Source organism: Nycticebus coucang, chromosome 20 (assembly GCF_027406575.1).
Source record: "Nycticebus coucang isolate mNycCou1 chromosome 20, mNycCou1.pri, whole genome shotgun sequence".
NCBI lineage: Eukaryota > Metazoa > Chordata > Mammalia > Primates > Lorisidae > Nycticebus > Nycticebus coucang.
Window position 1 is genome coordinate 69227336 of NC_069799.1, and position 26049 is coordinate 69253384.

General features: G+C 40.3%; 1 protein-coding gene across 9 annotated transcripts in view; it reads right to left on the reverse strand.

Moving 5' to 3' along the window:
* ZMYND11 (zinc finger MYND-type containing 11) overlaps positions 1–19915 on the reverse strand; it is a 102662-nt gene extending 82747 nt beyond the window's left edge. For 2 of the 9 annotated variants that reach the window (XM_053572637.1, XM_053572629.1), the window contains exon 1: positions 19509–19789. The gene's annotated coding sequence lies outside the window, so the exon portion shown is untranslated. Of the gene's footprint in view, positions 1–6755; positions 6888–17114; positions 17134–18765; positions 18887–19195; positions 19304–19508; positions 19791–19812 lie in introns of those variants that run through there. The other 7 variants (XM_053572639.1, XM_053572630.1, XM_053572632.1 and 4 more) reach the window with 6 other exon arrangements.
* Positions 19916–26049: the final 6134 nt, after the last annotated feature.

The following is a 26049-nucleotide window of genomic DNA, read 5'->3' on the forward strand; positions in this document are numbered from 1 at the left end:
CCTCCCCAGTAGCTGGGACTATAAGCTCACAACCATACCTGGCTAATTTGTTTTTATTTTTATTTTTTAGAGTCTCACTATGGCCAAGCTGGTCTCAAACTCCTGGAAATCAGGCAATCCTCCTACCTTGACCACCTTTACCAAGTGCTAGGAGTATAGGTGTGAGCTACCATACTCAGCCTTAAATTTTATTTTTTAGAGCAGTTTTAAGTTCACAGCAAAATTGAATGGAAAATACAGAGTTTCCATATAATCCCTGTTACAACATATGCACAGCATCTCTTTTTATCAAGACTCTACACCAGAGTGATACATTAGTTATCACTGTGACTCAAAGTCCACAGTTTACACTGGAGTTTACTCTTGGTGTTGTACATATAGGTTTTGACATAATGACATGGACATACCACTACAGTTTGTGTCAAATAGTTTCAATGCCTTAAACAACCCCTGTGCTCGACCTGTTCATCACCTCCCTCCACCCAACCTCTGGGAACCACTGACCTTTTTACTATTTTGCCATTTCCAGAATGTCATATAGTTGGAATCACACAGTATGTTGCCTTTTCAGATTGGCTTCATTCACTTAGTAAAGCGCATTTAAGTTTCCTCCACATCTTTCCATGGCTTGATAGCCAGCTCATTCGTTTTTAGCACTGAATAATACTACCCTGGCTGACTCTATTATGATGTGGCTTATTTATCCACTCACCTATTCAAGGCCATCTTGGTTGCTTCTAAGTATTGGCAATTATGACTAACGCCATTATAAGCAGGTTTTTATGTGTACATAAATTTTCAATTCATTTGTGTAAATATCAAAGAGCATAACTGCTAGATCATATGGTCATAATGTGTTTATATCTGTAAGAAACTACAAAACTGCCTTCCACAGTGGCCGCGTGGTTTTGCACTTCCACCAGCAATGACGGAAGGTTCCTGCTGCCTCCACTTCCTTACCTGCATCCACGGCTGTCAGTGTTTGTGTTTTGGCCATTCTAACAGGTGTGCCTCACTGGTGTTTTAACTTTCTGTTCCCCAATGACACATGAGGCTAAGCATGTTTTCATATGTTTATCTGCTGTCTGTATATCCTCTCAGGTGTCCAACCAGGTCTTCTACCCATCTATTAATCATGTTCACTTTCTTGATTGTTGAATTTTAAGAGTTCTTGTACATTATGGTTACTAGTCCTTTATCAGATGCCTCTTGCAAATTTTGTCCTTGTATGTGGCTTGTCATCTCATCTCTTGATACAGCCTTTCATGCAATGCAAGTTTTAAATTTTATGGAAGTACAGCTTTTCAATTTTTTTCACAGATCATGCCTTTGGTGTTGTATCTAAAAAGTTATTGCTGGGCGGCACCTGTGGCTCAGTCGGTAGGGCGCCGGCCCCATATACTGAGGGTGGCGGGTTCAGACTCGGCCCCAGCTGAACTGCAACCAGAAAAAAAATAGCCGGGTGTTGTGGCGGGCGCCTATAGTCCCAGCTACTTGGGAGGCTGAGCCAAGAGAATCGCTTAAGCCCAGGAGTTGGAGGTTGCTGTGAGCTGTATGAGGCCACGGCACTCTACCGAGGGCCATAAAGTGAGACTCTGTCTCTACAAAAAAAAATAAATAAATAAAATAAAAAGTTATTGCCATACCCAAGTTCTAGGTTTTCTCCTATGTCATCTTCTGGCAGTTTTACAGTTTTGCACTGTACATTTAGGTCTCTGATCCATTTTTAGTTAATTTTTGTGAAGAGTATAAGGTCTCTGCCTGGATTCTTTTATTTACTTATTTTTTGCAAGTGGGTGTCCAGTTGTTTCAGCATTTCTTGAAAGGCCTATTTTTGTTCTACAATACTGCCTTTGCTCTTCAGTAAATTAACTATATTTACATGGGTCTATTTCTGGGCTCTCTACTCTGCTCCATCTGCCTTTCTTTCATTGATGCTGTAGTTTGCTTCCTGCAGCTTTACTGTAAGGTCAGTCATGTCAGTCCTCCTGCCTTGTTCTTCAATATAATGTCATATTCTGGGTCTTTTGCCTTTACATGTAAACTTTAGGGTCACTTTATGATATTCATGACATAACCTCCTAGGACTTTCATAGAATCTATAGATCCCTGAATCTACAGATCAAGAGTAGAAAGAGGCTAAGTGAAGGGGCTCATGACTGTAATCCCAACACTCTAGGAAGTCGAGGCAGGAGGATTACTTGAGGTCAGGAATATGAGATGACCCCAGGCAACATAGCAATACCCCGTTTTTAAGAAATATATATGTATATATGCATTTTTATGTTATTTTTATTGCTTTATATATATTTTCACATTAGCCAGTTGGAGTGGTGCATGTCTGTAATTCCAGCTACTTGAGAGGCTGAGGCCAGAGGATCACTTGAGCCCAGAAGTTCAAAGCTACAGTGAGCTATGATCACATTACTGTACTCCAGCCTGGGTGAGAGAGTAAGACCTTATCTTAAAAAAAAAAAAAAAAAAAAGTGGAAAGAACTGACATCTTAAAAATACTGAGTTTTTCTATCCATAAATATAGAATGTATCACCACTTATTTAGTTCTTTGATACCTATCATCTAAGTTTTGCAGTCTTCCTCATGTAAATCTTGTACACATTTTCTTAGATTTCTACCTAAGGTATTTCATTTTGTGAGGTGCTAAGGTAAATGGTAATGTGTTTTTAATTTCACATTGTACTTGTTCATTGCTGGTATATATGAAAGAGGCTGATTTTCTTTATATCATTCTTACACCCTCCAAACTGGCTATAATTGTGTATTAGTTCCAGGAGTTTTGTTGATTCTTACAGATGTTTTGAAAGCATGGGTCCCTCCAAAATTCATGTGAGAAATTAAAACCAAAGGTGAAGGTAGTAAATGTGGGGACCTTGAGAGGTGATTAGGCCATGAGGGCTTCACCTTCATGAATCGGATTAACGCCTTTATAAAAGAGGCTTCTGAGATCTGCCTGGCTCTTCCACCTCTTCTGCCATGTGGACGTGGTATTTCCCCACTTGTGCTGCCTTCCACCACAAAAGGACACAGTAAGAGAGCAACATCTTGGAAGCAAACAGCAGCTCTCATCAGACACAGAATCTGCTAGCACCTTGATCTTGAACTTCCCAGCCTCCAGAACCATGAGAAATAAATTTCTACTATCTGTAAGTTACCCAGTCGGTGGCATTTGTTAGAACAGCAGGAATAGACTAAGACAGCCAGGACTCCCAGTACAATACTGAAAAGCAGTGGTGAGCGGACTTCCTTGCCTTGTTCCCACTTACTGGGAAAGCTTCAAGTTTCTCACCGTTAAGTAAGATGTTGGCTGCAGGTTTTTAAACAGATATTCTTTATCAAGTTGAGGAAGCTCCCCTCTATTCCTAGGTTTTCTGAGAGTTTTAAAGAATAGGTGTTGGATTTTGTCAAATTCTCTTCCCTTCTCTTCCCATCTGTTGATAAGATGAGGTGATTTTGGCAAGTTGCAGTTTTATTCTCATTTAGTTAAAAAAATTTTAAGTTTCTCATGAGATATCTTCTTTGAGCCTTTTGAGTATTTAGAAATATGTTGTTTGGTCTCCATAAATTTTGGATCTTCTGGTTATCTTTCTGTTATTTTTTTCTTGCTTTATTCTATTGTGGTCTAAGAGCAGCCATTATATGGTTTCAATGTTTTCAAATGCATTAAGGTGTATTTTATAGCACCAAATGTGGTCTATCTTGGTGAATGTTTTGTGTGAACTTGTGAAGAATATGTTATCTGCTGTTACTGAGTAATGTCAAGCATATTCAGTTGATTGGTATTTTTGAGTTTGACTGAGTCCTCATTAATTTTCTGCCTGGTACATCAGCCCATTTCTGCCGGAGGGTGTTGATGTCTCCAACTACTGTAGTGGGCTCCTTCCTCTGTTTCTCTATCAGTTTCTGCCTTGCATGTTCTGATGCTCTGTTGCTAGGTTCACATTAAACACTAACTACTCCTTTATCACTATGTAAAGACTATCTTTATACCTGGTAACCTCCCCACCTCTGACATCTACTTTGTCGGAAGTTAATATAGTCACTCCTATTTTTTTTTTTTTTTGGAGACAGAGTCTCACTTTGTCATCTTCAGTAGAATGCCGTGCCATCATAGCTCACAACAACTTCAAACTTTTGGGCTCAAGAAAGGCTCTTGCTTCAGCCTCCCCAGTAGCTGGGACTACATGCACCTGTCACAACGCCTGGCTATTTTTTATTTGTTTGTTTAGCAGGCCCAGACTGGGTTCAAACCCACCAGCCCCAGAGCATGTGGCTGGTGCCCTAACCACTGAGCTATGGGTGTCCCTCTTCCACTTTTTTCTGATTAGTGTTCCCATGCTCTCTCTCTCTCTTTACTTTTAATCAATATGTGACATTGCATGTAAAGTACATTTCTTATAGACAAGATATAATTGGGTCAAGTCTCTGACTTTTAACTGATGTGCTTAGACCACTGATATTTCAGGTTATTATTAATAATTAAATATCTACCATGTTTGTTGCTGTGTTCTATACATTGCCCTATTCTTTGTTCCTATTTCTCCTTTTCTGCCTTTTGTAGTTTAATTAATAAGCATTTAATATAATTTCATCTTCTCTCCTTTCTCATCATATTTATACTTTTTTTAATTTTACAGTTTGCAATATACAACTCACCCAAGTTCACTTTCAAATAACACTATATTAAGATTCCTAATTCCTCCCTCCTGTCCTTCATATCATTTCACTTATACACAAGCTCTCATTCGTTTCACTTCTACATAAGTGCACACACACAAATACACTGTAGCTATTATTATTGGAACAAAATGCTATGTGTCAGGAATAAGAAAAGTAAGTTTTCATTTTACCTCCACTTATCCCTTCTTAAATGGCCTTTCTCTATGAAGACCCAGGCTTCTAACCTATGTAATTTTCCCTCAAGAACTTCTTTTAAAATTTCTTCCGAGGCAGGTAAACTGGCAGGAAAGTCCTCAATTTTATCTTATAAACTCTGTATTTTCACTTCTTATGAAAGACAGTTTTGCTGGATACAGAATTCTAGCTTGGTAGGTTTTTTTCTTTCAATACATTAAATATTTCACTCCACTCCTGTTTACTTTCTGAGGAAAAGTCAGACATAATTCTGAACTTTGCTCCTCTATAGATAAGGTTTTTCTTTAAGTTTCTGATATTTGAATATCACATGTTTAGGTATAGTTTTTTGGCATGTATTTGGTTTCTCTGAGCTTCTTGGGCCATTGGTGTGGTGTCTGACATTAAATTGGTGAAATTCTCAGGCACTATGCTTGAAATATTGCTTCTGTTCCTTCCTGTCTCCTCTTCTGGTATTCTCACTATACATATGTTCTACCCTCTTTAGCTATCCCATAGTTCTTGAACATTCTGTTCTAGTTTTTTTCCCTAGACTACTTCTTTTTGCTCTTCAGTTTTTAAAGTTACTGTCATGTCCTCAAGCTCAGGCCTGTACAGTCCACTAGTGAGCCTGTCAGAGGCACCCTATATTTTATTGTAGTGTTTTTGATCTCTCGTCACCCATCTATTCTTGCATGTTATTTTTTTGCATAAAAGTCTTTGTCACTTTAATCACATTCTTTAATAATTCCAACCTTTCTGCCATATCTAACTCTAGTTCTAGTACCTATTTAACATCTTCGAACTATTTGGTTTTTACCATTTAGTAGAGCTTATAATTTTTTGTTGAAAGGCAAATATAATGTATTGAGTAAAAGGAATCATGGTAAACAGGCCTTAAATAATGCAGAGGTGAGGTGGGGAGGGGGCCAGGCTGCAGTCTGCTGGTCAGCCTGTGCCCCAGACTGTGAACTTCACCAGTGCTTCATTTACACTTCTCCTCCTGGGTGGGAAAGGATGGCTGGAGTGGGAGTAAATTGTTTATTTCCCTTTCCCCCTGCAGAAGGGTAGAGGAGGATGGAGTTGGGTTATTTCCCTTCCCTCAAGGTAGTGATGAGTTATGATTCTTTGTACCTGCCTATATGCCATCAGTTGCTTCTTAACTTGTTCTTAGGATGGAGTGGTGACTTGGGAGCTCATAATGTGTCAGACTGGAAACCATGGAATTACTTTCTGAATATGACATTAAATGAAAATATAAAATGTTTTCCCAAAGAGGCAACCAATTGAACTAGTATGATTTACTGAAAGATTTCTCTCTTCCCCAATAAAATGTGATACACTCCTAGTCATATGTTAAATTCTTTTTTATTTAGAGACTATGATGCCCAGGCTGAACTCAAGCTCTTGGGCTCAAGCGATCCTTCTGCCTCATCCTCCCAAGTTACTGGGACTACAGGTGCCCAGCACCACATATTAAATTCTTGTCAATACTAGCATAAACTCAAATGTTCATTGTGGCTCAATTCATAATAGCCAAGTCGTGGAAGCAACCTAAGTGCCCATCAACCCATGAATGGATCAACAAACTGTAGCATATGTATACCATGGAACATTATGCAGCCATTAAAAAAGATGGAGACTTTATATCTTTTACATTTACCTGAATGGAGTTGAAATACATTCTTCTTAGTGAAGTATTGCAAGAATGAAAAGACAAATATCCAATGTACTCCATAATAATATGAAATCAATATATAAACAATTATATGTTCCTAAGAACAATTAAACACTATTATAGTCCAGTTCAGAGGTAAAGGGAGGCGTGAGGAGAGAGGGGGAAGATGTATTGCAGAAGGAGGGAGGGCAGGAGGCAGGATCTCACCTGGTGTGCACATTGTGAGGGTGTATAACATGCCCCCTGGTGAGGGGCTCTTCTACAAATGGAACTTTACCCTGGAAGTGAGAACAACGTAACCTAAATATTGTACCCTCATACTAATTTGAATAAAGTTTAAAAGTAAAATATAAATAAATAAAATACTAGCATTAGTTTCTTTGATATGTTTGGTCTTTTATTAGCACCTTATAATTTTCAGTATAACTTGTATATATACATACATATTTAAAAGCTATAATTCAGCTGCTGGGTTCGAACCCAGCCCGGGCCTGCCAAACAAACGACAACTACAACCAAAAAATACCTAGGCGTTGTGGCGGGCACCTGTAGTCTCAGCTACTTGGGAGGCTGAGGCAAGAGAATCACGTAAGCCCAAGAGTTTGAGGTTGCTGTGAGCTGTGACGCTACCGCACTCTACAGAGGGCAACATAGTGAGACTCTGTCTCAAAAAAAACAAAAAAAACAAAAACAACACAGAAAAGCTATAATTCCATGTTGTCACTGACTCCCATATAATTATCATATATGTATTACCTACCCTGCCATAGTCAGTTTTTTAAAGCATGCCATATTTTCAACATTCTTTATGTCCACAATAATTTTTACCATAGACAACAAATAAACACTCACTGATTGAATACTCACCTCAACCAATCCTGAAATATTAAAGAGGGGGTGGGTGACTGCCAGGGGCTGGGGGAATGGAGAATAACAAGTCACTGCTCAATGGATACAGTGCCTCAGTTTTATGAAATGAAAGAATTACAGAGATGGACGGTGGTGAGGACTGCACATTATAAATGATTTAAATATACTGAACTGTACTTTTAAAAATGATTAAAATAATAAATTTTATGTTACATGGATTTTTTTACCACCATAAAAAAAAAACTGAATAGGGGAGAAGAAATAAAGGTAGTCTACAATAAATGGTCAGTTACCAGGTCTTAAGAAGAGTAACTCAGTAACATTCCCCCAAGATCCTCCAAACAGTCAGTGTGCTGTGTACTTTCTATGTGTGGAAAGCACAGAAAGTGGACAGTCAGCAAAACAGAGCATTTAAATTAGACTTGCTGGTAGGTTTTTGTTTGTTTGCATCAAAGCACATTAGATTAAGAACAGGAAATAATGCTGTACAACATGTTGGTCAGGGTTCCTGATAGAATAACAGGACATTATGAATCCTTCATTTGTAAAAGTTTTAACTATTTTTTTAGTTATACTAGTAAAGCAAAAGGACGTTTCCAGACTTTTGGACTTGACAGAATAGCAGTTTATAAAGCAAAATGATGGGTAGGGAAATTGTTAACCTTTTATTTCTTAAATAGCTATATTGAAGCATAATGCATATGCCATACGATTTTATCATTTAAGTGTATAATTCAATAATTTTTGCATATTAATTTTAAATTTTTTAAAAATTGTGGTGGAATATATGTCAACATAAGTTTTCCTATCTTAGCCATTTCTGAGTATGTGATTTGGTGACATTAATTACTATACATTCACAGTGTTTTGCAACCTTCACCATTATCTATTTCCAAAACATTTCTGTCAACCCAAACAAAAATTCTATAACCATTACACAATAATTTCCCATTCTACCCTCTCCTTAGCCCCTGGTACCTCAAATCTACGTTCTGTCTCTGTGAACATGCCTATTCTAGACATTTTATGAGTGGAAACACATTAATATTTGCCCTTTTGTGTTTGGCTTATTTCATTTACACTAATTTTTTCAAGGTTCATCCAAGATCACCTGTTGATGGACACCTGGGTATTGTAAACAGGGCTGTAGTAGACACTGGAATAAATGCATCTGCTAAAGTCTGCTTTTCAGTCCCTGGCTAAATATCCAGAAGTGGAATTGCTGGATCATATGGTAATTCTATGTCTAACCTTTCAAGGAATCACCAAACTCTGCTCTATGGCAGCTGCACCATTTCACAATCCCACCAGCACCATACAAGTGTTCTAGTTTCTCCACATCATTACCAACACTGATATTTTCCAGTTTTTCATTTATAAAAAACAAATAGTAGCCATGTTAGTAGGTGCAAAGCAGTATGTCATGGTGGCTTTGATCTGAATTTTCCTAATGACTAAGATGTTGAGTATCTTTTCATGTACTTATGGGATATCTGTCTATCTCCTCTGGAGAAATGGGTCCTTCGACTATTTTCTAATTGGGTTGTTTTGTTGTTGTTATTTAGTTGTAAGTGTTCTTTATATATTCAGGATAGTAATCCCATGTCAGAAAAAAAGCTTTTCAAACATTTTATCCCACTCTGTAGGTTGTCTTTACATTTTTTTGATAATGTTCTTTGATGCATAAAAGTTTTAAATTTTGACAAAAATGACTTGCCTAATTTTTCTCTTTTTGCTCATACTTTGGTGTCATACCTTCGTAAAGAACGAAGATAAATACATTCATAAAAGAAATCAGACGATTGCTGCATTGAAATATTAAGCAATAATAATAATAATGCAAAGAAAGTAACATTCACATTGTCAGATAAGAGTATGTCTATTATAGAATGCTTTGACTCTGAGGTTCAGTATGGAGTCAACAGTTAACTTCTTATTTTTTATTTTCCAAAGTCTCAAAAAATAGACAATATTTATAACATTTTGAATTAATTCTTATACATGAAGTGAGGTAAAGGGTTCAGCTTTGCTGTTTACATATGGAAATCAAGTTATCTCAGCACCATCTTTTGATGAGACTGTTTTTTACCAATTAAATGGATTCAGCACCCTTGGCAAAAATCATTTGGCCACAGATGTATGGGTTTATTTCTGAACAATAAATTCTAATTCACTAGTCTATATATTTATCTTTATACCAGTGCTACAGTGTTTTGATTCCTGTAGCTTTGTAGTATTTTTTTTTTTTTTTGAGATAGAATCTCATTTTATCACCCTCAGTAGAGTACCCTGGCATCATAACCCCCAGCAACCTCAGACTCTTGGGCTTAAGTGATCTGCTTGGTTCAGCCTCCCGAGTAGATGGGACTACAGGTATCTACCCATAATGCCTGGCTATTTTTTTTTTTTTTACCTCAGGCTGGTCTCAAACTCCTGAACTCTGGCAATCCACCCACCTCAGCCTTCCAAAGTGCTAGGATTATGTAAATTTTGAATGGAGGAAGAGGAAAAAGAGAAGAGTAAATGAGAAAAGCAGGAAAAGGAATGGAAGATCAAAAGGAGCTTTAGAAAATGATAGTTTTTTTAAAGTTACTTTTGGCTACAGGGTGCAAAGTGAAGAGAAAATATCAGCAAGACTTAATTATGAACTGGGAATAAGGGAAAGTATGTATCAAGGACTTGCCTTCCTCTCTGGCTTACTCTAGGTACAGCATTGAGGTGTTTTTACTGGAAATAAGGAATCTGAGATGAAGAATGAGTTTGCAGAAGGTAGTGGTGTATGCTGAGCTTGGTTCAAATGCCTCTTTGAACTCTGAGGGGAGAGGCTAAGTAGGTATTTGGAGCTGAGGAGCTGAGGAGAACACATGCTGAAGATTTGTGAGGCACCTGAGAATAGTAACCGAAATCTTAAGTACAGATCACTAGACTTCCCAGGACAGAATGTGGCAGAAAAGGACCTAAGCCCCACAACCTCACAGCAAATCCAGAAGAACTATCTCACAGAAATCTAATGAAGATGGGATTTCATAAATTACAGAGAACAGCTAAAAAGTCAAAAGGCAAAAAGAATTGAAAAATGTCCACTAGATTAAGTAAAATGTTGGTCACCAGTGACTTCAGCATGAATATAACATTGTTACAAACCAGACTGGAAGGAACAAGTGGTAGGTGGGGAAACTGAAATAGGGAACAGAACTGTCTCCAGAAGACTGACTATAAGACAAGATAAGGAGGTAGATGGCAAGTACCTGGAAAGAGATGAAAAGTCACATGGACGTCTCTGGTTATGCAAATTTTATTATCATCTTAATTAAAATATATACATATGATTTTTCAAAAACCAAACAGTCCCAAGTCCTGCACCCCTACTGCTGCTACCCTATAGACTACAGGCGCATGCCACCCAACCTGGGCTAATTTTTCTATTTTTTGTAGAGACAGGGTCTCGCTATGTTGCTCAGGCTAGTCTGAAACTTCTAACCCAAGTGATCCCTCCTGCCTCAGCCTTGCCTATGACTTGAAATGTAGAAGCAAAACCATTAGGGAAAGGCTGAAAAGCTGGACTACCACCATAAAAAAAATAAAAAACACACACAATCACTCCCCCCACAAAACCTAAAAACAAACAGGCAAAATTAAAATGTTTTATATGTCCAAATACACCATAAACAAGGTAAAAATATAAATGACAAATAGGATAGGTAAAGGACATATTTGCAACTTAAATTATAAAGGCTAAAAGATCAGAAAAAGCCCAAAAATGTAATACAGAAAAAAAGAGCAAAAGATACAAACAGAAAAAGCAACACAAAAGGTCTATAACATTATGGAAATTTCTCTTAGAGAAGACTAATTTTTAAACTATATTTAATATGCCATTTCTACTTATCAGATTAGCAAAACTATAAAGGCCTGGCAATGTAACCTTGCCGCCCAGCCACACAGAAACAGGGATTCTCATACACCACTTTTGGGAACACAAAATGTCACCATCTTTATGGAGGGGAAGGTGGCAATAATCACCAAACTTACATGTACATTCACTCTTTGACCCAGCAATCCCACTGGCAAAATCACAAAATGCTGTACATACACAGTCATATGTTACAGCACTATTTATAATTGCAAATCAGCAAGGAACTGGCCGAATACAGCAAGGTGCATCCACACAGTAGAGTGCAAGCCATCTATAAAAAAGGGATCATGTCAAAACACCGCCAAAGAAAAATACATAAAAATCAAATATTTCTGTGCTTCAAAGGGGACCACCAAGAAAATGACAACCACAGAATGGTTGAAAATACCTGTAAATCCTACATCTGATAAAAGACTTATAATTAGTAGATATAAAAATTTCTTACAACTCAATAAAAAGCCCAAACAAAACACGGACAAAGGATATGAACAGACGTTTATCCAAAGAAGATAAACAGGTGCCCAATGAGCACGGAGGAAGATGCTCAACATTGCTAGTCATTAGAGAAATGCAAATGAAAGTCAGCACGAGATGCCCCTTCACGACCACCAGCATAGCTAGAGCCAGGAAACCAGACAATAACAAGCACTGACAAAGATGCAGAGAAACTGGTCTCTGAACATACTGCTGGCAGGAATGTGAAACGGTACAGTTGCTTGCAGAAACAAGTTGTTTCTCAAACAGAAAACATCTAACCCAGTAGTTCCAGTCCCAGACACAAACCCATTGAAAGTATCTGCGTACACAAAAACAAGGACACCTAGGGATGTTCACACAAGCATTATTCATAATAGCCAAAAAGTGGAAAAAACCCAAATGTCTATCAACTCATGAAGGGATAAACAAAATATGTTATAACCAGTGGAATATTATTCATACAATGAAACATTATTCACTCATAAAAAAGAATGAAGTTTCGACACATGCCACAATATGGATGAGCCTTGAAAACATTCTGCTCGCCAGATAAACAAATGAAAAATATTTTTCGAGGAATTGGAATTTTGAAGAAATCGAAAAAAAAAGAAAGAAAGAAAGAAAACATTCTGCTCAGTAAAAGTAGCCAGACACAAAAGGTTATGTTAGATGATTTCAGTCTGGGGCACAGGCTCACCAGAAGACTGCTGCATAGCCCCATCTCCACATCTCACACTATTATTTAAGGCCTATTTACCATGATTCCTTTTACTCATCTGAACTTATTCAGCAGAAAAAAGGTTAAAAGATTCCTCAAGACAATGGCTTCCCTTTCTGGGACAATAAGAATAATGTTGGGGTTAATTCCATATATTTTCAAACATTTTTCATTATGTAAGATCACAGATCCTCCCCGCCTCCACTGCCCCTGCCTTGAATTATCTTTACAATGTGAACTCCCATAGTGATAAGAAGAAAATGAGCCAATGGCCCGTTCTTAGACTACCATCATCACCAAAAATGGAATTAACCAGAACTTAAAGTATGGAATGTTTCTATTACCAGGAGTTTCCTGTTATCACTGCCTTTCTACCTCCTGCTTTTTCAAGTAGAGCAAGCACAGTTTTATAATCTGTTAATATTATATACTTTTGCCGACTTACAAAAGTGCGTTGAGAAGATGAAGGCAAGTCACTATCAAGATCCAAGAAGTTGGGTGTTAGGGAGACAGACTAGCATAACATACTGCAGGTTCAGTAATCATACCCACGAATTGAAACCAATTTGATCTGTGTGGACTTGGGCACCAGTAACTTAACATTCTGGTCTCTTGCCTTATTATAGACTTATAGCAGATCATGATGCTGCTGTGGAGACTAAATAGAATGTATGTTTTGCTTCATGTGGAAGATGCTCAATGAAGGACACCTTAAAAATTATGTCAGTGCCATAGGCAAAATGTTTATGATGAGACCTGGAGTGCTAAGAACTGCTTACAAAGTGGACTTACAAAGCGATCTAATGTGTTCAAATTAAAATGTATGTAAGTCAGGTTCTCTTGGTAAAAAACACAGTATCTACCTGAATTTTTAAAATAATATTTTTAATCCTAGTTAGGAAATTTAGTGTTATGTGACAAGCTCTCAATAGAAATCCATTTTAAAATATTTGTGTATCTATCCTTTAAGTCCCTATGATAAATGCTTAAACTAGGAAAGAAGATCCTTCACTCTTTACATTTTAAATTTACTTAACATACAAGCCAACCAAACTGGGAAGGGGGGAACCACTAAAATTTTTAAATGGCTCTTTCACTTAAATGCTCAGATAATATCTGGAGAACATAATACTGTGTATGTTTGATATTTAATACAGCTCTACTTTTTAACAGCTCTACTTTTTTTTGAGACAGAGTCTCACTATGTCACCCTCGGTAGAATGCTGCGGTGTCATAACTAACGGCAACCTCAAACACCTGGGCTTAAGCAATTCTCTTGTCTCAACCTCCCAAGTAGCTGGGACTACAGGCACCCACCACAATGACTGGCGCCTGGAATGCCCAGTTATTTTTTGTTATAGTTGTCATTGTTCTTTAGCTGGCCCAGGCCAGGTTCGAACCTGCCTCCCTCAGTGCATGTGGCCGGCACTGTACTATGGACGCAGAGCCATTAACAGCTCTACTTTTTTTGTGTGTGTGTGGTTTTTTTGGCCAGGGCTGGGTTTGAACCCGCCACCTCCGGCATATGGGACCAGTGCCCTACTCACTGAGCCACAGGCGCCGCCCAACAGCTCTACTTTTTTAACTGTACAAAAATATTAACTTAAATATTAAGGTCCTTTTGAAAACCTCAGATGGTTAGTATAGTAACATCTCAAAGACACAAATTAGAATAAATTGTCAATCACAGGTGCTAAGACTTCGCAAGTAATCTTAACTCAAATACAATGTATCTTAATTCATATGCTGTTCTAAACATACTCTTTCCTCTGTTACATTTTATTTTGCTTGCTTCAGTAATTGTGTTACTCTGAAACACAAACTGTACACAGGCAAGAACCCTTTTATCTTGTTCATCTCAGCAACTATTAAGTGTATGGCACATAGGAGACTTTCAATAAATAACAATCTGTTGAAAAATAAAGTTAAGACATTAAAATTGCATGTATTCTATCTGTAAGAAAATACATTATTTTAATGTGATTTTATGAAACATTAATTACGAAGTAACTTGAACTACAAAAGCATTTATTCAAAATAAAACTAGCTTACCTACTACCTACATGTGTATTAGTCTACAAAATAAACTGTGTGTACAAATTTTGAGCAACATGTATTTTCTACTAATGGTAAGACAATGTAATCTGTAAATATATCACTCTCATCTGTGAAGAACAAACAGGTAAGACTCTATAAGATTCCTTTAAAACTCTGATATAAAAGTATTCAATGATCTTTGTCAGTTCCATCTCTTTAATTTCACATAAAGATAGGCAAACTTTTAGCCATTTATGAAGTAAACCCTCTGGACATTTACTGATGTCACCAACTTTAAGTGAAATCTGCCACATAACCAGTGCAAATGTAACTTTACAATGATTTAATTGTGCAAATAAATTACTTCATGTTTGCACGTAGGGTTATTTCTACTGCATCTGACCAAACACATTTTAAAAGATATTACCCTGCACCCTAATTGTGAAAATATATTACAAGATGCTGAATTTCCCTTAAAAAAAAAAAAAAAAACACTAGTTTAATGACTATTTTCCTGAATTTGATTTGACTCATAAACCATTATAAGTACCTGCTATATATTGGACAGTACATTTTCTCTTTCCTTATATTCTTGAAGGAAGAAGGAAGGAAGGAAAGGAAGGAACCGTAAGAGCACACTGAGAAAAGCAAAGCAGAAACAAAACAAACTGAAAACAGAAACTGTCTATTATAACATCTACCATAGGGAAACAAAAAGTTAAAATCAATGATAAATGAGATTTCAGATTATCTATGATTTTCATTTAAGTCTATGGTATAGGCAGATGAGGTTTCAAAAGCTAAGGTATATGGTACTTGAGATCCAAATACTAAAACCACCATTTCCAAAAGGTAACTTTTACCAACTACAGAAATGATCCCTAGAAGTATAGTCTAATTTTAACAGGTAACTTTTATACCAGCAGCTTTTAAAAAACACTGATGGATATGCATTACACACATTCCTTCTCCTACTCAAATAAAGAAAAGAGTAAATCGATTTTTGAAAAATTCTTAAAGTTAGCATGCCACTGGGAACACAAGCCTGGATAAGAACACAGTATGGAAATACCTTTATTGAGAGTATAAGTTGAGGATCTGTGTTTCCTAAATCAATTTGAAAATAATGTATTGTAAGGAGGAGCTTGACTTGTGTTAACGTATTCTTGCAGTGCTCATTAGGAGCCAGGCACTGTTTCAAGTGCTTTAAAAATGGCAATTCATCTAATCTTCACAATAACTCAACAAGTTTGGTGCAATTACTACCCCCCTTGTTGTTCATTTAAGGAAACTGAGACAATTCATTGCAAGTTAAAGTGATTTGCTCAAGGTAACTCTGCTAGTAAAGGACAGAGGTGAGATTCAAAGGTGGGTCTCAAAAGTCTGTGCTCATAATCATTTTGCCACACTGCTTCCCTAATGAAACAGAAAACAAACAGAAAACCCCTTATCACCCAGTTTAAAAAAAAAATCAATGTTAAATCCAAGTTAAGATTTTCAAACAGTGACAAGTTTTTAACCATCACGGATAAGACTGTCCATTTTCTTTTCTTTCAAGATACATCCTCTTTGCTTAAACGCAGTGATGTTCCCCATGTAAAATCAACTGAAGGACAAGGAAGATAAAGACAATCTGACATCAGGAGTTAGGCTTTAAGTAAGCAAATTAGAGCAGCATTTTATACTTCCATTACATATGTTAAAATTCTTAGGTAGCTCCAATTAGGGTCTCAATTAAGATATGCTAAAAGTTATGAAGGCCCCTATTATACACAAGCTGAACAACCCTAAAAGAAAAGTGGTGGCTTACAAAAGGGTGAGAGTTCAAATAAACATACATTCATTCACTGAAGCATGCAAGATGACATCTATCAAAGCGCCAACATAACTGCATATGTTCAGTATGAACTAAAGAGATAAATTTTAACATTTTAATTAATCTTTCTTTATAAAGCTGGAAGCACATGTATGCTTATTTAAACACCTTACGAACAGCAATTACCAAAATAAATTGCCTAATTTTAAGAATGTAAAAGGAAGATTCAGTTTTCATGTCAGAAATTTTCTCTGGAAAAAAGGACATTGTGAAATATGGAAATCCTCTTAATCATACAGTTAAGTAAGAAAAATATTTTGATTCTGTCATAATTACATCCCATATATTCTGATCTTTGATTCTCTAGCCTGGTTATCTTTTAAAGACAAGTCAAACAAAACTAACAACTATAATGTAATCAACATCAGTTAGTCAAACACAAGGAATATACTTATACAGAAAATCATATTTTATCTCCAATTTCTGCAAGTCAGACATTCAGAAAAATTACAAAGATGACCTTGCCCACAGGAAAGCACTCAAACATGAAAACTTTTAAAGTACAACGAACACTATCTACCTGATAACTTCAAATCATTTCTTAGAAGCAAGGACCCCCAAATCTGAAGTTTACACATCTATAATTACTAAGCAAATGCTACCATGTTTCTCAGTTTAAAAGAAAACAAGGAAATATTTCTTTTCTGCCTGTGAACAAACGGATTAGATTACATTTAAGAATGCTTTAGCTGGCAGGGTGCAGTGGCTCACGCCTGTAAATCAAGCACTCTGGGAGGCCAAGGTGGGTGGACTGTCCTGAATTCACAGGTTCGAGACCAGCCTGAGCAAGAGCAAGACCCCAGTCTCTAAAAAAAAAAAAAAAAAGAAAGAAAGAAATTGCGAGGCATTGGGCGCCTGTAGCCCCAGCTACTTGGGAGGCTGAGGCAAGAGAGAATCGCTTGAGTACAAGAGTCTGAGGTTGCTGTGAGTTATGACTCTATCAAGGGTGATAAAGTGTCAAAAAAAAAAAAGAATGGTTTTGCCTCCATGCAACACAGCTTATCGTGGTGTGCAGTACACCATGGTGAGGAACCCATTGAGGCAGACCAAGGACTGGGGACCTCCCTAAAAACTCAACTTGCCTTACTCCCTCTGGCCTGCGGGATATCTGCTCCCTAAATGGGCCACCTGAGCATCATCTCCAACCTCAAAGACATGCAGGGATTACACCTACACACTGTATGTGACACGGGGCACTACATGTTCTGTATAGGACACCGTGTCAGATGTCTGACATTGAGGACAGGTACATAGCTTACATGACAAGGATACTACATACACACCAAATATGACATCAAGTAATATGTACACACTATATGACAGTGGGTACTGTGCTGTGTACTGGGTATGTCACTGAGTACCGCACACACACCATATATGACAGCAGGGTACTCAGCACACAATTGCATAGACCTCCAGGTAGTGTGCACACATCATATATGACACTGGGTACTGGGAAGACAGGGTAAGTGACAAGGACACTGTGTACACACTGTATATAATACCGAGTACTTTGTACACATTGTATACGATGCCAGATACTCTGTGTATGATGTGTACTCAGTATAAGAAGGATACTATGTACACAATTTGACACCAAATACTATGTACATACTGTATATATGGGCACTGCCAGCCTAGCATAAGTGACAAGCTACTTACACACCTTGAACAACACAGGGAACTAAGTATACACCGTCGTATAGGCTAGCAAGTAGTTTGTGCACATTATATGTGACACCAGCACTATGTGCGTACACAGTGTGATAAGGGTAGTGTGTACATACAGTATATGACACTAAATACTACAGGCACACTGAATGGCACTGAGTGTGTGCACAACTGCTTATGACGCCGATAACTCCACACACAGCCCAAGTACCAGGGAGCCAGTGCACACAGAGCATGTCACCTAAAACACAGCACACACACCACCGCACAGGACGCGGAGTGCTGTGCACACACCGTATAGAACACCAGGCACTGTGCACACACCGCGAACCACAGCGGACACCGCGCGCCTCCGCCACCCGGCTCATAAGGGCAGCGTGGGGTAGACGAGCAAGTGAAAGTTAGCGGCTGCCGCCTCCAAGGAGCTCCCTCTTCCCAGCGCGTCCCCAGCAGCTTCTCAGAGCTCTGGTGGGAAGAAGGCAGCGGGCCCTGCAGCACAGTCCCGCAGGCCCGCGAGGACCTGTTGAGGCAGCGGCGGCCTCGCTCCCGGGGTCGCCCGCAGCCCCCGAAGAAGGCCCGTTCTCTTCATGGCCTTGGGCCGGTCCTGCCCCGCCGCTCCCACCCGCATGCGGCGCTCTGACCCCGAACGCACCCGCGTCGCCCCCCACACGCGAGGGCCGTTCTGCTGGCCCACCCGAGTGCGCACGGGCCCCGAGGCCTGGCCGAGCGAGCGGCGCGGGGCCCGGCGGGCGTGCTCACGCGACTCCGCGGCTTCCCGGCCCGAGCAGGCCCGCGCCATCCTCCTGGGCCTCCGGCTCGCACCGCCTGCGCGGCCGCCCACAGCCGGGAGACCGCGAGCCGCGCCGACCCCGCAAGTCCCACCACGGCCCCCGCAGGCCCCGCGGCCCGGCTGGCGCCCGCGTAGCTCCCGGGGCGGCTCCGCGCCGTTCGCGAGCGGGCAGGCGGCCGTCAGCACCCGCTGCCGCCGCCGCCCGAGAGGCCGCAGCCGGGCAGGCTCCCCAGCGCGGGCCGCGCCCCCGCCACGGACGCCCCCGCGCCCCCGCCGCCGCCGCGCTTCCCACCATTATGCTCCGGCTCCGCCGCCGCCGCGCCCGGCCCTCCCTCCGGAGCCGCCTCCTTCCCGCCGCCCGGAGCCTCTCGGGCCTGAGCCGGCGACGGGCGGGCGCGGGGGGCGGGGGGGACGCTCAGGCCGCCTCCTCCTCCTCCTCCCCGGCCTCCTCCCTCCTCCCGGCTCCCCCCGCCCGGACCCCGCCGCCGGCGCCGCGCAGGGCCCGGGGCTCGGGGGCGCCATGTTGCCGCGCTCCGCTGCAGAGGACGCCGCGGTGGCGCCGGGCAAGGGCCGGGAGGGCGCGGAGAGAGGCCGCCCGCACTTACTGTGTGTCCGCGCCGAGCGGGGCCCGCGGGGCGGAGCGGCCAGAGCGGCGGCGGGAAGTTGGGCGCCGTCGCCGGGGAAAGTTGCTGTCCCTGCGGGCCCGCGGGGCCGCTCACATGGCGCTGCTGCGCGGGCGCCACTCGCCCCCGCCGGCCCCTGGGCCGCCCCAAAGCTTGTTGTGCCGGACCGCGGCCGGGGCGCGGGGCAGGGTGCAGGCCGGGCGGCGCTTGGGGGCTCCAGGAGCCGGCGCCGGACTTGCGCGCAGCCGCCTCCCGCCCGGACCGGCGCCGTGCACGCCGCTCCCACCTGCGCTCCGTCCCGGCTTCCGCGCCTCTGCCGCAGTTTGTTTCAGCCTGTCCTCGTGGACACGCACATGCCCTCCATTCTGACACACGCGTGAAGGCGACGTGCGTGCGGGCGCGCTCGGCCGGGAGCTGGCAGTCCGCGAACCCGGCTCCGGGAGCGATGTGCGGGCGCCGGGGCAGGGGGGCGGTGGTCCCGCGCGGTCCGCGGCTGCGGCCTGGGCAGCGGGGAGTCTTCAGTCGGCACAACAGATTAGGTAGATATAGTATATTTTTTTTCTTTTTTGGTTTTTGGCCGGGGCTAGGTTTGAACCTGCCACCTCCAGCATATGGGACTGGCGCCCTACACCTTGAGCCACAGGCGCCGCCCTAGATATAGTACCTTTAATCCTGTCGTGGAAAGGAGTTGTGGAGAGATGCTAAATTCCTCAACACTGCAAATTTGCATTGGAAGTATGTTACCTTTTACAGTAAGTAATTCTGCATCTAAACAGGACCCTTAAACTTGTGGTTTAAAAAGTGTCAGAGGCAAGCATACTGTATAGCATTCAGTATGGGATCCCTAATGATCCGTCTCCATTAGGAGTTTGGAAAGGAGACCTTGCAGCCAAATTTCTTCATCTCATTCTCACTGGACATATGTCCATTATACTCGGTTTCAGTTACCAGCAGTCAAGTGAGTCTGAAAATAGGTGAGTACAGCACAGTAAGTTGTGTTGCGAGAGAGACAGACTACATTCACATAACTTTCTTTTCAGTATATTGTTAGAGTTCTTCTGTTTCATTATTGTTGTTAATCTCTTCTTGAGCCTAATTTATAAGTTAAACTTTATCATAAGCATGTGTGCATAGGAAAAAGACACAGTATAAATAAGCTTTGGTACTCTCCTTGAAAGTCCCACAGAGAGGAGGGGATCAATGTACCTGACAATCAGTGGAGACTATCCTAGAAATTTGGGGAATCTAATGAAATTTATCAATTGGCTTTCATTGCTGGTCTTAAGACCAAGTTAGAACTTAGAAACAACTGGCACGTGAATAGGTCTGTGATGTACACCAGGGCGTAGTGTCTCACATCTGTAATCCCAGCACTTTGGGAAGCCAGGGCAGGAGGATTGCTTAAGGCCAGGAGCTCAAGACCAGCCTTTTGACATAGTAAGACCCTATCTCTACAAATGTCACTTTTTCTAAAAGGACCTTTCCGGCCCCCAATCCAAATTAGGTCCTCCTTGTATTTTTCTCCATAACAAGATAATTTGTAACATTATGTTTATCCTAGCATTTATATACTGATGATGGAATATGTTCTCCATGGCATACTCAGGCACCCAATACATAAGGTTAAATTTAAAAGTACCACAAGTAAAATTGCCTATCTAATTTGAAAGCAAAGCACTGCCAAGCAATTTTTGTGTTTTTAAAAAATAACATTAGTGGCTCTGTCACTCAAATATTGAAGTCTTTCTTAGTGCATATTAATTAAATGACATGTAAATTGGATCATATTTTACTTAGGTTAATAGCTCAGGGCTGTGGAGTGAAGGATCTTGTAATGCAGGTCTCCCAATCCCTGAGAAAACAGTGTGATTTCTCTCTGCCCATGTATACAAATATTTGTATACACACACATATAACAGAGGGACGTCTATACTTGGGTTAATATTTTTTAAGCATGTGAAAGTGCTTTGACCGTGTTCATGTACATGATATTGTTGGTTACTCCAAGGCATCCATTTCTTGTGGAGGGCATTACTATTGTCTCAGTAAGACAGTACCTCTATATAAAAGGGAAATCAATATTCACCTTCTGACATTCCAATTAGGAAATTACCATCTGCAGCTAAACAATAGGATTCCAGGTATGGCTTTGTTGAGAGAAAATATGATTCTCTGTTATTTGTTCTCCATTTTTAACATTTGGAAATAAGTCTGCCCTTGTAAACCTCTGAACTTTATGACCGAGGCGGGAGAATGGAACGAAGTTGGCAGAACAGGAAAGAGGAAGTGTGTAATCAATTGCCTGTGGTTAGGTACTTTCCTCAAATATATAAAATGTTTGGCACTCAGAAATAGACGATAAATTAATGAATGAGGTTATTCACAAATTTTTGTTTTTGATCTTGGGGTTACAATCTGTCACCAAGGCTAGAGTACACTAGTGCAATCACAGCTCACTATAGCCTCAAACTTCTGGGTTAAAGTGCTCCACCTGCCTCAGCTTCCTAAGTAGCTGGGACTGTATGTGCCCACCACTACGCCTAGCTGGTATCTTTCATTTTTTTTTGTAGAGATGGGAGTCTTTCTCTTGCTCAGGCTGGTCTTGAACTCCTGGCTTCAAGCTGTCCTACCACCTCAGCCTTCCAGAGTTCTGGGATTACAGGTGTGAGCCAGTGTGCCTGGCCTAATTTTTTCTTATCTTTTATAAAGACAGGGTCTTGCTTTATTGCCCAGACTGGTCTTGAACTCTTGGCCTGAGATGATCTTTCTGCCTCAGCCTCCCAAAGCACTGGGATTATATATGTAACCACCACACCTAGCCCATCAATATGTTTTTTTATACTATCAATACACTCAAATGGAAATTAGATAAAAATCCAGCAAGAGAAAAAACTATCAATTGAAAAGGAATGTAAACTATATATGATTTCCATTTTGTTAAATATTAGCAAGAAATACCATGGAAGAAAATGTTTAAAACACATATTTTGGGGGTTATAAGTATTTTCTTTTTAAAAATCTTTGTTAATAATCAGGAAAATTTATTAAAAATGCTGGCCTAATTGGCTCAGCACCCATAACTCAGTGGTTAGGGCACCAGCCACATACACCAAGGCTGGCAGGTTCAAACCTGGTCCAGGCCTGCCAAACAACATTCACAACTTGCAACAATAAAAATAGCCGGGCATTGTGGCTAGCACCTATAGTTCCAGCTACTGGGGAGGCTGAGGCAAGAGCATCGCTTGAGCCCAAGAGTTTGAGGTAGCTGTGAGCTGTGACACCACAGCACTTTACCGAGGGTGCATAGTAAAACTCTGTCTCAAAAAAAAAAAATTAAATACTGGCCTAAGAGACTGGTTGGTTGTTTCCATGTTTGGAACTACATACCGTCTGATTTTAAAGATTATATGTATTTTAGAAAATTACCTGTAAAATTAAGTTGTATACAATCTTATTTTCCACAGACTTTTTATAGTTATAGCTCACATCCCAGGATTCATGAAAAAGACAAACAATATAATTATTGGGCATTCAAAGCTAATAAAAATGAAGGTAAAATATCTGCAGATAATCTTTACAGAAGCAGCTTGTTTATAAATGTGCTACCTTTCAGTAAGACTAAATTCTAACTCATATAAAGTAAGTTTAAGCAGTTATCAGCTTGCACTCACTATACTGTCGTGACAGCAAGGTAGTGATATCTGATCTGTGAAGCAGACGAAGAGCAGAAATACTCTGACTGAACCCAGGATGGGGTCCTCATGCTGCCTTTGCAGGTCTGAATTGCCCCAGGGTTATGACACCAATCCAAGAAGGAGATCAAGAGGTGAGGATGTGTCTGTGTTCAGTTCTATGGAAAGCGTCATTTGTGGCTTGGTGCCCATAACACAGTGGTTACGGTGCCAGCCATGTACACCGTAGGTGGCGGGTTCGAACCCGGCCTGGGCCACCTAAACAACTGCAACAAAACAAATATCCGGGTGTTGTGGCAGGCACCTGTAGTCCCAGCTACTTGGGAAGGTGAGGCAAGAAAGTCACTTAACACAAGCCTTTTAGATCCCTAAATAGAATAGGCCTCTGTAAAGAAGACCAAGAAGTTGGCTCATAGAGGAGGAAAACTAGTGTGGTTTTAAAGAAGCGAAAGAAGAAAATGTTTCGATTATAGACCATGATATGTCATGCTAAAAGTTGCTGAGAGGTAAAACAAATGAAGTCAGATAGGGCCTTTGTTGCCCCTTGGTAATCTTCCTGTGAGCAATTTCACTGTGGGAGCAAGGGGAAGCCACACTGGTGTTAGAATTCTGACTGCTTTCCTTATTTCAGAAAAGAAATTTAAGAGAAAAACTTGCATATGTTTAAGGATGATCTTTGTCAACAAGGAGAGTAGGTTATAGAGCAGTGGTTCTCAACCTACCTAAATGCCGCGACCCTTTATACAATTCCTGTGGGTCGCGACCCACATGTTGAGAACTGCTGTTATAGAGAAATGTTTGGTAAAGGGAACTCAGGATTCTTTTACTTCTACTATTGAATTTTGTTTTATGCTTGTGTCTGTGTCCCTCCATAATTTTGAACAATGAGAAATGTTATCTCTTTCTGTATAATTCAGACAGCAATGACAATATATTATTGGAAATATATTGTTTCCTCATAGGGGCTGAATGTATAGTGTAATGTTTAGATCCCAACACTGATATAAAACATATTTTTATATGCATAAATTTATAAAAACAATTTGGGGGCAAAACCTGGGCTTTATTCTTTAATGTCTTGAGTATTATCAAGCATAGAGAAGAGTCACAGGTGTGGTGAGAATGCCGGTGTGTTTAGACAGCCTTCGAAAATACGCTGAGTTTTATTTTACTCACCAACTTTGATGGTTGTCGTTCAAATTATAACTCAGCAACCACCAAGCCACAGTGTTGTGTGTACGCTCATACGCCTGTAGGACATGCATGATGTACATATTTATATGTGTGTACCTGACCTATACTAGATATCAAGTAAACAGTAGCTTTTAGGGTTTTGGGTACTTAGTGAATGCTTAACAATGATTTGTTCATTCAAAAAGATGATAAATAGAGAAAATGAAACTTTATTATTAATACTTAAAATTTCATTCTTCACTAAACTAAGCTCATTAGCTGGAACCACTTTTATAGAGGACAGAAAGATCTGAGAGGGGAGATTCCTTGGCATAATATTCCATGTTACCATGGAATTAAAGACAAAACTTTTAAAGCTAAGTCAAAGAGTAAACATTATCATATATGACACTTGCATTTTTAAGCACCAAAAATCTCACACAGGGCACTATGTGCAGAAATACACATTTGAGTTAATTAAAATCATAAATGATTTCTTTTCCATCCTGGTTTTACTCCTATATAAAATGAACACTCACCAGGGTTTACCAGTTCTTTGCCTTGTTGGAAACAAGGAAGGAATATTCTGTATTCAGTTTTTCTTACCTTTCTCACCTTCAAGGTGCCTTCATTCTCATGAAAAAATCCCACTAAAGTGCTTTATAAGGCACGGGGGCCACATTTTACCCAAATCCAATACATGCTGTGAGTATAGTTTTCCCACTGCTCTAGCCCTGGCATTTTCCCCTCCTAGATTTCTGATCAAATTCCTCCTGTGTCTCAGTGAAAACTAAAATATACATGAAGCGAATCTGCCTGATGACATAAATGTGCAGAAACTTTTATCTGCGGCTTTAGTGACTCCACCTTAGAAACAGTGTGTTAGCCCAAATTATATGTCAGAATCACATCTGTTTTACAGGTTTATTTCAGTGTGTTAAATTGACCTAAATGATAGCAGTGGTTCTCGGGAAATATGTTAGTGTAAAGAGCGATGCTGAGGACTTGTTCTCTATGCACCAGCACAGGGGCTGGAAGTGGGCCCACACCCACTCACGCTGTAGCCAAAGGCAGGGACGCTTATCTTGTTACTTCTAGTACCCTGTCTTGGAGACTTTGTTCAGAATTCAATGTTATATTTAAATTGAATTAAATATAATTAAAAAATAATAATATTGGCCGGGTGTGGTGGCTCACGCCTGTAGTCCCAGCGCTGTGGGAGGCCGAGGCGGGTGGATTGCCAGAGCTCAGAGGTTCAAAACCCATATGAGCAGCAGTCAGCCAGAGTAAGACCCCATCTCTACCAACAACATCAAAAACAGCCAGCACCGCAGGAGAAAGAAGAAAATCAACAAAAAAGGGGTACTTCAAACAAAACATGAACAAGCACACTGAAATTAAAAATTTAAAAAAATATATTATTTCATCATTGGACTCTAGTCCATTAAAAAGGGATTTCCTTTCAACTTTAAGGGTTCACCTATATTTGGAATTAAGCTTTTGCTTCTTTGCAGTGACATTCCATATCAGTAATGTTATCATCTTTGAAAGACTGGCATCATGGAATTTCTTTGTCTCCAGACAAGGCTGCAGATAGAAAAAAAAAAAAAACCCACAGTATGTGTTTTTCATTTATTCATTTTAACTTATTCCTTTCC